General features: G+C 25.7%; 1 protein-coding gene across 1 annotated transcript in view; it reads left to right on the top strand.

Annotated features, from left to right (window-relative positions):
- Window positions 1-13,444, top strand: part of mspo (M-spondin) — a 161,411-nt gene that overhangs the window by 27,920 nt on the left and 120,047 nt on the right. The window lies entirely within an intron of this gene.

Below are 13,444 nucleotides of genomic sequence, written 5' to 3'. Positions count from 1 at the left end.
TTGACAGGTAAATCAGTAACTGTATGTATATATTGGCACATAAAAGTCTAATCCATTTAATGACCTAAAATAAAAATTGTTTGTGTAAATAATGGGTACTCATAAAATTTCAAAGAGATTAAGTTTAGGAAAAAATCAATTTATTTACCTAATGATATCAGAATTGTATTACGTTTTTAACACCTGGTAAATACATTATAGAACGATGATATTGGAACACTGTCAAGTATTAACATAAAGTTATGGCCAAATGCAAAAAAGAGATGTCTAATTTTTATTAGTATATTTAGGGAGACAAAAACATGTTGGTTATATAATTAATACAAACATATCCATTTTCTGTCGTAAGCTTTTTTCCGAGGACTGTCAGATTTGTTTGTTTTCGAGGTTAGGTTAGAGGCCTAAAAACTTAATCTAATATCATTGAATAAACTATGTATAAAATAAATAAATATAAATATTGATGGTGGCACTATAATTTGTCTATCTCCATAGAGGGACTTATTGATTACGCTAACGTAGAATTTTTTCCATCCGAAGATAGGTATATAAAACTACTAGATGACTGATTGAAAATGATGTTTTTCACTGTTTGTCGCTTGAGTAGTGTTTACATTATGCTTAATAAGATAACCGGATATGTGGGCTGTTAAGAATTTTTAATTTTAAATATCTGGAATTATGACTGTAGATTTGTGGACTATAAAATGTGATAACAGATGAAAACTAACGCCGCACAGCATATGGCATCCAACTTTTATATTGTAATACATTGGCTGTACAGGGGATTCGGCATTCTAATAGTTTAATTTATCTATGTTTTCGCCAGTATCGATTCTGATAAAACAGGTATTCTAAAAACAGTCTACAAATTTCATCATCTACCAAATTTTACCTCAACCGGTTGCAGTCTTGACTTCATTAAAAAATATATTTTTTACATTTTACGTAAAAGACTAATGTTTTAGAAATAATAAATCAAGTATAATATACGTGCTTACATAAATATAGATACCTATATCATATATAAAATGTACACGCCAATAAATAAATGATACCTATTTGGATATTCATATATTAACCTGCTACCACATGATAATAGTAGGTAAATCTGTAAAATAATCTAAGTTTTACTGATCGTTTAAATATTAAAATAAAATAAAAGTGTAATACTAATATTAATAATAAATATAATAGAAAATAATACAAATTAAATTTGAGTTATATTTTTATATAGGTATTTCATATACTATTTATAATAACATATAGCTCTGCAGTAGTATGTTAGTAAAATCAAACTATGATTTTGGTTCGAGAAGATAATTTTTTCCTTGATTCAGTGGTGGAATTGATGTTTTGAGTTCAATTATTTTTAGACTATCAGTACTTTCGGAATCGATATATCTTATCTCTTACTGTAAAAAAGTCTGATAGAATTTATTAAGCCCCTTTCATACGTAATATTGTTTAATAAGACGTAATACTAGAATTTGTCATCTCCTAACCTTCTATAGTATGTAACATAGCAAATCTATGCTTAATAGATTTCGTATAGCTGTATTATTTTAAAAATGAGAGTGAATCTTGTGAAACTCGGCGGAAAGAATATTATCTGTATTTATGTATGGATTTTTAACGATATTCCAATTTTTAGGTGAGGTATGAGCATTTTTAATTTGAGCTACATCATAGTATTATACATAATCTAACTATAATTAGTGCATAAGCTTCATCTAAACTTTTAATATTTATGATCCATTTATTATTTTTCAGAAATTTGATTTTTATGTAGGTATATTGAAATGCTCTTAATAATATTCAAGTTTGCATTATGACATGAAAAATTTACATTTTCGTTCAAAAAAGGTAAAACTCAAAAGATTACAACTTAAAAAAAAATTTGTATTTGCAAGAACGTTATCTACTTAATAGTATTTGAAATAGTGGGGTTTTCCAAATGTATGGACAAAAGATTACATCTTTGTTACTTATCGTAATTAATTTTACTTTTTGATAATCAAAGAATTGAATCGTACTGATTCTGCAATGGTAACCATAAAAACCCTAAGCGGGACCATTATTTTAACGCTTTATAAACTGGAACAGATGTTTTAAGACCTTCCCACTAAGTACAATGACATTATTTGATATTAATGGCCTTGATCTTATTGATTTGTTAATTTTTTTTAATCATAAGTTATTAAATCTGCTGGTGTGTACGGAAACATAATATTCTAATCGTACTTTTTCACATATGTATTTATCAAATAACAAATCTAGCTATTTGAAATTGTTTTCAAAAATATAAGAAAAAAAATACAAGATAGCTTTTTCATTTCAATACTTTCACTGTTCTTACATACTACTCCTATATATATATAAGTATATAACGTTTGTCTTATCTCTAACAGTTTCTTCTTTATAAATCGAATGGACCGTTGATGGAAACGAAGATTATATTAATTTACTGTAAACCAAATGTGTGTTATTACCAGCGTTCGGGACTTCTAGCACTAAAAATTACTAAAATATGAGCTTATGTAATATATATATATATATATAAATGACCTAATAAACTTAAAAATATACACTAACAATTTAAACACAGCATTTAAGGAATCATTAACAAATAGGATTTATATGATATAAATATATAAAAAAAAATATAATTTATATATGATTAATGAATATAAAAAAATAAAATAAAATCTTTAAAAATTAGCTTTTGAATGTTCTTAGATTAATTTCTTCATTTACCGTTGCCGAATCTGAACAGAATTTTTTTTAAGAACTATAATAAAAAAAATAATCAAGGCTTACCTGAATATTAAAAATATATGATGTATAATTTTATATTTTCAAAGAGCGAAAAGGAAGAAAAAGAGAAATGTGAATTGAACGGGAAATTTAAATATAAAATTTGAGGTGAGTGAAAAGTTTGACTATCTCAAATATTTTATACATACCTACAGTTTTAGATTATTATTGAATTAATATTGAAAATGAAGGTTTTAAGGATTGATTTATAATCTGATAATTATTATGATAATTAATGCATTTCGTGTAAATCATTTGTGACTTTGGTAGAAACATATACTAGGTACAGTCTACACCAAGAGTGGTGAACCTTTTTTGGGTTTACTGCCAAATTTTTGCAATTAATAGTTTGAGAATTTTTCACAAGCCCCAAGTCTGTAAATGCCAACTTGAACATAACAAATATACCTAATGATAATTTAGAAACATAATCAATTTTATATAAGAATATTACAATTTTTAAAATGTATATAATTTGTTTCTTTGAATATTTTACAAACAACATTTTATGAATAGCATAATTTTTCACGATTTTAACTTCTTGCGTATCATTGAAATTTGATAAACGAACCACTTTTGGCACACATCCCATGGGTACACTGCTACCACTGGTCTATAATACTCTATAGTATACATATTGTCATTAAATTACCATGGTTATAATATACATTATTTAGAATTTAATGAAATAGAATTATTTAAGATATTTATTTGAAATATTAATTCGTTGATAATATAATATAATAATATTTTTCGTGTTTTTGAAAACATTTTACACAATAATTAGTCAATATAGATACTTTTATGGTGGGAAAATCTTAACATACGTTCATAGAATTCATACATATATATATATATATAGGGCTATTAATTAAATAACCAAAGGTTTTAAATTTTTATTTTTTTAAATGATGACAACTAACTTTTCTAATAATCAAACATTTCGAAAAAAACATTGAAACAGGTTTTTTTCTATTTTCATTTCCAATATTATTTTTCATGTACAGTTTATAAATTTAATAATCTTTGTGAGTATATGCAGGTTAATCTTTTTGTTGACTTTATCCAGGTAGAAAGTTTTTATTATTTTGTCGGCCTTAAGGGGCTGCGCTGAGATTACACGACCTGGGGGTCTCAAACACTCGAATAGAGATTACATTTTAATAAATCCGTAGGCTATGCAGTGGTTCAAATAATGACAAACTCTCGAGGGTGGTCGATGTTAGGGTGGTGTGCGGTAAAAAGCGATTAACGTACCATTTTTCGCACGACCTTAAGTAAATGCTGTGGAAATTTTTGAACGGGAGTAATCCACATTTGACCAAAGTAATTATTTACAGTTAAGATGAAAAAAATGGTTTGAAGACTTAGCTGAAGGCACTCCACAACTTTTAGATTATTTAGCACACTTTTAGAGCGAAGCGATGTATGTATATTGGTTTTACAATGATACAATTTTTTTTTTAATTTAAAATTTAAAATTTTTTCCTTAGGTACATATCATCTAGTTTTTTGTAAAAACAAAATTTAATTTTTGTTTTAAAGCTTGACAATTTCATTCTAGGTATCTAAGTACTTCATAGTTGCCCGTATTGAGATTAAAAAAAAACTTCAGCTGAAAACCAAAATAAGTTTTTATAAGATTTCAAATTTTGAATTAGTTAATTATTTCTAGGAAAACATACCAACATTGCTTAAATTATTTTTTTATAGACAATATAATTTTTAAACATTTAAATTAATCTTAAATTATTTATAAACATTTTAAATTTAATCAAAAAATATTTAGTTTTTCTCGATTAAAAAGTTTTAAAATAAAACTCAACTTTCTTCTTAATTTGTTATAACAGCATAAAAATATCAAAAAAGAAAACATAATTTACATTTTTTTTTAATACCTAGGTACCTAAAAATGTCAGCGTAATTGAATAATTAAACGAAGAATAATCATTTCAGTTATTTCATTGTAATTCAAAAACATAACAATTGTACACACAAAACACTGTGACCAAAAACTTTTCACTAGGTATATATTATCTCCGTGATTCTGTAAATAAATGAGAGTCTTTATTATTTTTGATATGGGTATTTCCCAAAAACACTAACATAATGTTTTTCGTAAATTGTATGTATTTTTTCAAAGAAGAACATTGCAGTTTACATAATACATTTACGAATGACCCAACTCTTAATCACGGAAAACTAGAGAAAATAGCAATACATTTCTGGTGCAATCTGTCTGTTTTAGATTCTGAACGGATTGATGAATGTATTGATTTTATAATGATGTATGTTTTACCAAATGTTTGTGTTAGTGTTATATATATACAATTAAATTTTCAAAAAGTTTTGACTTTTTTTGTGAATTTTTTGTTGAAATGTCGTTAAAAAATTGTTGGATGACCAAAAAAACTCGAAAACTTAATACAAGGTTCCTTATGAGTTGTTCTTATTGTAGCTAAAAAAAATTAAAAATCGTTAATCACAATTTTCTTTTATGAGCGGTTATACTCGTAGTTCAAATTTTTACGAAATCTGTCGAAAACACGAAAATTTGCAAGTAATTTTGAAGTTGAAAAATCATGAAATTTTTTGTGTTTATAACTAAGGATTAAAAATACAACACTAAGTTTTCCATAAGTTTTCTTTTAAGTAGCTGTAGAGAAAACTCGAAGCATCATTATAGGAAAAATTTTAAGTGCGTTTGAATTTTAAATTTTTACGAAATAGCGTAACGATAACGATTTATCCTCAAACGATTTTAAATATTTATTATTATTCAAAAAGTATAAGTCGTAGATAATTGAAAATTTTACCAGTTATTTAGATTGATATCATCTTTACATGATTTAATTTTCAAAATATTTTGACTTTTTTGAGATATTTATAGACAACTGAAATTTTCAATTTTTCTGAAAATTTTTTTTTTTAAGTGTCTATAAAATTTTTTTGGCCCAATCAAAATACTTGAAAATTTAATACAAAGTTTCTCATACATTTTTCTTATAGTGATTGAAAAAATTAGCATTTGAAGTTCAAATATTGACTTAATATGTAAAAATTACGGCAATTTTCAAATTATCTTAGATAGAAATTCATAAAAGTTTTTCCTTTTATATCTAAAATTTGAAAACTAAATACAAGGCTCCTAACATATTTTTACAATAGTATTTGAAAAATAAAAGAAATATATTGTCACAATATGTTTTTATAAGCTTTCAAAGTTTGAATTTTGACAACATACGTAAAAATCATGATAATTTGTAAATTATTTTAAGCTAGAAATTCATAAAATGTTTCTATTTAAATCTAAGATTTGAAAATGTTTAATAATTTATAATATATCCTAGACAGATAAACCGTCTCCGCTCAGAATCGTTTTTCGTATACAATGATATAATATCATTGGATTCAAATGTAATTTCATCCATTACAGTAGGTAACCCACTTGCTTTTTTATATCAACTTTTTAAAAATGTTAAAAATCTGCTATTTTTCCGAAAAAGCAGAGATTTTCGAGAGATATTGTTTTTCATGCTACCGAACCAACTTATAAGTTTAGCCGATACGCATTTATATTTCAATGCACTACAGTAAAGCTCTAATTTCGTACAGTTCTGAATATAATATGGTTTTTTAAAATAATTATTACTTATACTGCTATATTATGTCTTAATCTTAACCTGTTTATGTGTGTGTGGTTGGTTAGGTTAGCTCGATTAGTAGTGGTTAGTATCATCAAGCAAAAACTGATGATCTATGTATTTAAATTAGAGTGTTGGTGAGTTTGTATGATTATAATATAAATAGTAAAAATTGTTTAAGTTTAATGTTTAATTTATTATTTACACATGAATATAAAATATAAAATATAATAATAATTTTAGCTCTTTTGGCTTTATACAATAATAAAATATGATATGTTTACAGTAAAATTACCTATCTTATAATTTTACAAATTATAAAATGTATAATATTTATTTTTATTTTATAGTAATACTTAAAAATTCTATTATTTTAGTAGCTTACCAAAACTACTAAATTAATGGGTGATAGTGATGTTATGCAGATCAGTCATCGATCATGGGCCATATAATAAAAATAATAGTTACATTTTTAATTCAAATGTACAATAAATACGTCGGGTCTCCAATAATAAATATTTAATTAATTAATATCCTTAGAAATATTATATTATGCTGATAGACTGTTTTTCATCATATAGAGACAATGATCTATCATTGAATTAAAATTTAATATATTCACTATAAATGACTAACTCAATGGCGAGATATTATTATCCTCAACACCTATATTGTACAACAGGGCATTTACTTTCCACTGGGTATTTATTTTTCATACCTTAACAAAATCTATTATTATTATTATTATTATTATTTTTTTTTTTTTTGAAACGTCATAGAATTTGAAAACTGAAGTTATTATGTTTGATTATGCATTTATACATTTCTTAAAATAATGAGTATTATTTAAAACTTTAATTTGATAGGTATCTACATAGTTAGATTACTAGTTACATTACGTTTCATGGTCATAATATTTAAAACGATGACATTATACATTTTGTAAAATAAAAAAAGATTTTTTTCTCGACAAATAACATAAACCATGATGTCTAATAGTATTCTATTTTTTACATTTAAATAAAATAAAGAGTACTTCAGTATATGTATTGAAAAAAAATCATACTTACAAACATCGCTTGAACGTTACTATAGTATAATGTTATTTAAATAACAATGATCAAAAAGATTCAAATACCATAGAATCACCACAAAAGAATATAGTGGTATGGTAAGTAGAAACTAGATTTATCGGAGCAAAGGTGTAGGGGTCCCTAGTCCCACACCGTCATCCTACAGAAGTAAATTCTGAATAAATACATTTTTTGTCGTGGTTAGGTTACACGGTTTGGGCACTGTACTTTTGATTACTCTCGCACGGTTGCAACACCTACTCTAGTCTGAAAAATAAACAATAGTTATAGTTGCACACTTAAATGGTTCTTGAACCGACAATTGAGTTCTACACTAGGACGGTGCTTCCCATGTAATAAATTGGTATTAATTTTTATCAATAGCACAGTGCTGTGCGCCGTTATAAACTTAAAAATTGATATGGGGCACGCAATGAACACCTACATGACAACATCGTTAATCGGATACTTACTATTTTTTTCATATAACCAGGGACGTGCAAACGGCTTATATTAGTTACACAATAACAAATATGGCTAAAAAATACGTAATGTGTTTGGTTATTTATTTATAATATTACATAATTTTGTATTACAATTTGTTATATTTTAAAATTATTGTTATAGCTTTACTGATTATTATAGATTACATTTGAAAGTTAATATTTTAATGACAAGTCAAACTCTGATGATCTAACATAATGATATTTTACATTTGTATTAAAAAATAAAAACAGTTATTTTTGATATATTTTTATTATTATATATATATTTTAAAAATATAACATATATTTTTAAACAGGATGTCACACCCACATTTGTGGTCTCCGTCTTACAAGAGCGTAACATAGCAAAAAAAACCTGTTTGACACGGGAAAGAACCGAGAAAACTACAGTTATAACTTAGAAACAAAATTTTCACCATATAAAAAACAAATTTTTGTTTGTGTAAATTGTTTTTATTTTTTCGATATCAGAACTACAAAAAAAGTTATTTATGCTTAAAAACATAAAAATAATGTGTTATGAAACAATAAGAACTTTTTTGTTTAAATGATATCCAAAAAATAAAAACGATATTACACAAACAAAATTCTCCTTTTTATGTGGTGAAAATTTCGTTTTTAGTTATAAATGAAGCTTTATAGGTTCTTTTCCGCGTGAAACAGTTTTTGCTACCTATGTAACGCACTTGTAAGACAGAGACAATACTAGCGGGTGTGACGTCCTCTTAACGCATATATGCTTACGTATATTATTATTATTATTAAAAGTGAATTATATGCTTTGTACTTTTTACTGTTAAGTCAAATGAGGAGAAATTAAAAGTAATATAATAATCTAAATTACAGTGTAAGTAAAAACTGAAAATGTAAATTAATTTTCTGTATCAATACCAATTGCTTCAGTAATGTTAAATTAGTTTATTTACCTTTTATTTTCTGCAGAGTCTTAATATTATGAAAAATCCCCATAAAATATAATATATTTATGTTCTTCCCCTCTACCTAAATAGTATATCATATTCTATTCCGTGACATTTTATCTTCAGTCCGCTCATCCTCAACACCATCATGCATGTGTGCGTGTGTAATGCTTTTATAAACGCTTCGTTTGACACGTTTTCTTTTTCACCACAAAAACTAACACTTGCACTATATACAATATATAATAATATAGTATTTTATATAGGATTTTTTTTTTGCCGTCGTTCCCCTTCGTAAATAATGCAGTTACTCTGTGACGCGGTGGATGGATGGGCCAGAAGATAAGAAAACTAACGAAATATATTTTTTTCTTTTCTCAACCATCCTTAGCACTCGCTTATATCTTTATATATACCTATATATAATATAAATATATTATTAAATATGTATTATATATATATATATTTATGTGTTTTTCTGTACCAAAGGTGAAATCCAAGATAAACAGGTCTGTGACGAGAGTCGATAGGAACATTAAAAACAACATACAATATCTTTTGGCGCTATTCCATTTTATCTGTTTACTCTTGCACTCGGTATTTTTTTCGTAGAGTAGTCTACATAATAATATTATAACATCTATTCCGAGATGCCTGGCGTTAAGTCCGCTCGTTATACGCCCACGCATGATATTATTATAGGCATGGCGCACATTATTTAATAGTGGGAAAAATGCCCACCCTATAGCTTCATAACACATCTTCATTGAATTTTCGGCGTTTTTGTAAATTATTATACCATGAGACACTATTCAAAAACATGTTTTATCAAGATTTACTTATAGCTATATACAGAAATTATATATAAATACACATCGTTCCCATCGTTATTTTTCAATAGACACCTAAATTATATACAGTGATGTACAGAATAAACAGCAATCGTCATTATATTTGAATTGGGGAAGAATTTTAATGGGTTTCCGGTTAGTCCTGCGTTTCATAGTGGTTAAGGTATAAAGTTTGCCATTAGATTTACTTTGATTATTAACTGTACACAAAAGTCATAACTGAAATCATCTGTTTCAGCAAAAATAAACGGTATACATAAATGTATACTCTGGTATCTTATAATCGACACACGCGATAATGACGGATATTCGTTTGCAATATCATTTATAAATATATTTATGAATTGTATTTATCTAACGATAGTAACTACATGGATCGTGTATTATATATAAAAGTTATTAATCGACATGCCAACCTACTTGGTTCATATTTTTTTACACGATTTTATAATAATATTATAATAACAATAATTTAATAATATGGCAATAAATACAATTATACCACGGAAACATATTTCTTACAAAAGGTTTTTAGAATATTAAAAAATAAATTGAATTTTTCATTTGTCACGTTTATCCTAACCTAGTAACTTAAATGACATATTTATGTACATTGTGTATAATTAGATTATGATATGACGTGTTGAATGTAATTTAGAATTATGTATAACTTTTGACAACACACGATCATGTAGATTCTAAATATTATAAATTATAATAATCCTTTTTGACTTAATAACATGATCCAATATGGGATTGTGTAATTTTTAAAAATATAAAATAATGTTTGTATAAAAATCCATCCTAAAAAAAAAAGTGGGTAAGTCGTGGATGTCGCTCTGCTGTACTGTAGGTTACTGTAATGTATGGGATTAAATTTGAATGCAATGATAGGTATCACTGTATACGAAAAACGATTCTGAACGGAGATGATTTGTCAGTCTAGGATATATTATATTTAAATATTGTCATATATTCTATTTTGAAATAAATATTTTATTTTTCAATCAAGATGCATTTTGCATAAGGCACGGTTAATTAATTAGTGTAGTTATCATAATTCATAATACCTTATATTATCATAGATATACGAATACCTGGTTTGAGGATAAGTCGTTATCATTACGCGATTTCATAAAAATTTAAAACTCAAACGCTCAAAACATTTTTCCGATAATGACACTTCAAATTTTCTCTATAGATATTTGAAGCAAAACTTATGGTGTTAAATTTTATAACCTGAGATATAAATACAAACAATATTATGAATTTTGAACTACAAAATAATTTGCAAATATTCATGGTTTTGACGAATTTTTGTCAATATTTGAAATTCAAATGCTAATAAAAATTTAATTTGAATTTCCGGTGGACATTTTTTTTGTGATAAAGATTGACAAATTTGTAAGGAATCTTGTATTAAATTTTCAAAGCTTAGATTTAAAAAGAAAATTTTTTATGAATTTCTAGCTTATAATAATTTGCGAATTTTCGTAATTTTTACGTATTTAGACAAAATTTGAACTTTAAATGCTTATAAAAAAAAAATGTGACTATACATTTATTGATTTTTCAACTGCTATTGTAAAAATATTTTGGGAGCCTTGTATTAAATTTTCAAATCTTAGGTATAAAAGGAAAATTTTTTATGAATTTCTAGAATAAAATAATTTACGGAATTTTTGTGATTTTTACGTATGTTGTCAAAATTAAAATTTGAATACATGCAAAAAAAAAATTGTGGCTATACATTTATTTTATTTTTCAACCACTATTGTAAAAATATATTATGAGCCTTGTATTAAATTCTCAAATCTTAGAATTAAAAAGAAAAACTTTTATTAATTTCGATCTAAGATAATTTGAAAATTGCCGTAATTTTTACGTATTAAGTCAATATTTGAACTTCAAATCCTAATAAAAAAAATCGTGCCTATGTATTTTTATAATTTTTTAATCACTATAAGAATAACTTATGAGGAACTTTTCATTAAATTTTCAAGTATTTTGATAGGGCCATAAAAATTTTATCGACACTTCAAAAAAAAATTTTCAGAAAAATTGATAATTTCAGTTGTTAAATAAATACCTCAAAAAAAGGCAAAATATTTTGAAAATTAAATCATGTAAAGAAAATGCCAATCTAAATAACTAATAAAATTTTTCAAGTATCTATGACTTATACTTTTTGAATAATAACAAATGTTTAAAATCGTTTGAGGATAAATCGTTATCGTTACGCTATTCCGTAAAAATTTAAATTTAATTTAATAACATTTTTCCTATAATGATGTTTTCTCTATAGGTACTTGAAGGAAAACTTATGGAAAACTTAGTTTTGTATTTTTAACCCTTAGTTATAAACGAAATAAAATTTTATGATTTTTCAACTTCAAAATTACTTGTAAATTTTCGCGTTTTCGACAGATTTCGTAAAAATTTTAACTGTAAACGCTTATTAAAAAAAATCGTGACTTACGATTTTTAATTTTTTTAAGCTACATTTTGAACAACTCATAAGGAACCTTGTATTAAATTTTCAAGTTTTTTTGGTCGTCCAACATTTTTTTACCGACACTTAAAAAAAAAATTCTCAAAAAAGTCAAAAATTTCAGTGGTCAATAAATAACTCAAAAAACGTCAAAAAGTTTTGAAAATTAAACTGTATATAGATAGCACTACCATAAATATTTGGTGAAAATTTCAAGAATTTACAGTGATTAGTTTTTGAATTACAACCATATAAAAAAATCGATTCCGTCGAAAAATGATTTTGCGTAAAAATTCCCGTTTTTCTGTCATATTTTTTTTGTTTTTCTCGATTTTTTTGAAAAAGGTTGGAAAATGTTCACTTTTGACCTTTATAATGCACCAAGGATCTTCAATTTTACATTGGAAACCACCCCCAAAGTTTGAAATCGAAGCATTATTTCGACTAGTTATGCTGTACACAGACACAAAAAAAAAACACACACATCATTGTAAAATCATTACATTCATCACTTCGTTCAGAATCTAAAAATTACAGTGATTATATGCTTATTTTGGCTTTGATTCTAATTAATTTACTTAATAATATTGTCTTAATGTTGTAATATTGAATTACCTACTCTTACTTGTTATCTTGTTAAATTATCGATTTACTCAGCTCCTGTGTGTGGATCATATTGTCATCTTGAGTTCTTGCCCTATCACTCTACTAGCATAAACTTATCTACCAATTGCATGTGAGCTTGCATTATAAATTTGGTATGCAGTCGCCATGGCTGATCAAATGTTTTTTAAAGATCGTTGTTCAACTTAATTAAAGTATATAATATGCTTAATAACTTCTTTGATACAATAACTTTCAGTCGTAGGGTCAGGCATACCTTATCTTCTTTGTCTTGTCATTATTCATCTACTGTAGTTTTTATTGCTTTTTCTTATTTTGAAAAGTAAAAATATCTCTACATTCCACAATGGTTTTGGTTGCACCTTCTAATTATAAGGAATAATTAAATGAGACAGAAACAAATTTCGTAAAAATATGACTCCGTTAAATTTTTTTTCTTAATTAATAAATGTACGCAATCTATACGCAATCGGCACAATAAGAGTATGAGCTAATGACAATGACAATATAATGAAATT

The sequence above is a fragment of the Diuraphis noxia genome, unplaced genomic scaffold (genome assembly GCF_037042655.1).
Source record: "Diuraphis noxia isolate RWA-SAM2 unplaced genomic scaffold, SU_Dnox_SAM2 contig0003, whole genome shotgun sequence".
NCBI classification, from domain to species: Eukaryota; Metazoa; Arthropoda; class Insecta; order Hemiptera; family Aphididae; genus Diuraphis; species Diuraphis noxia.
Note: the sequence above shows the minus strand (reverse complement) of the source record. Positions and strands in the feature narration are given on the sequence as shown.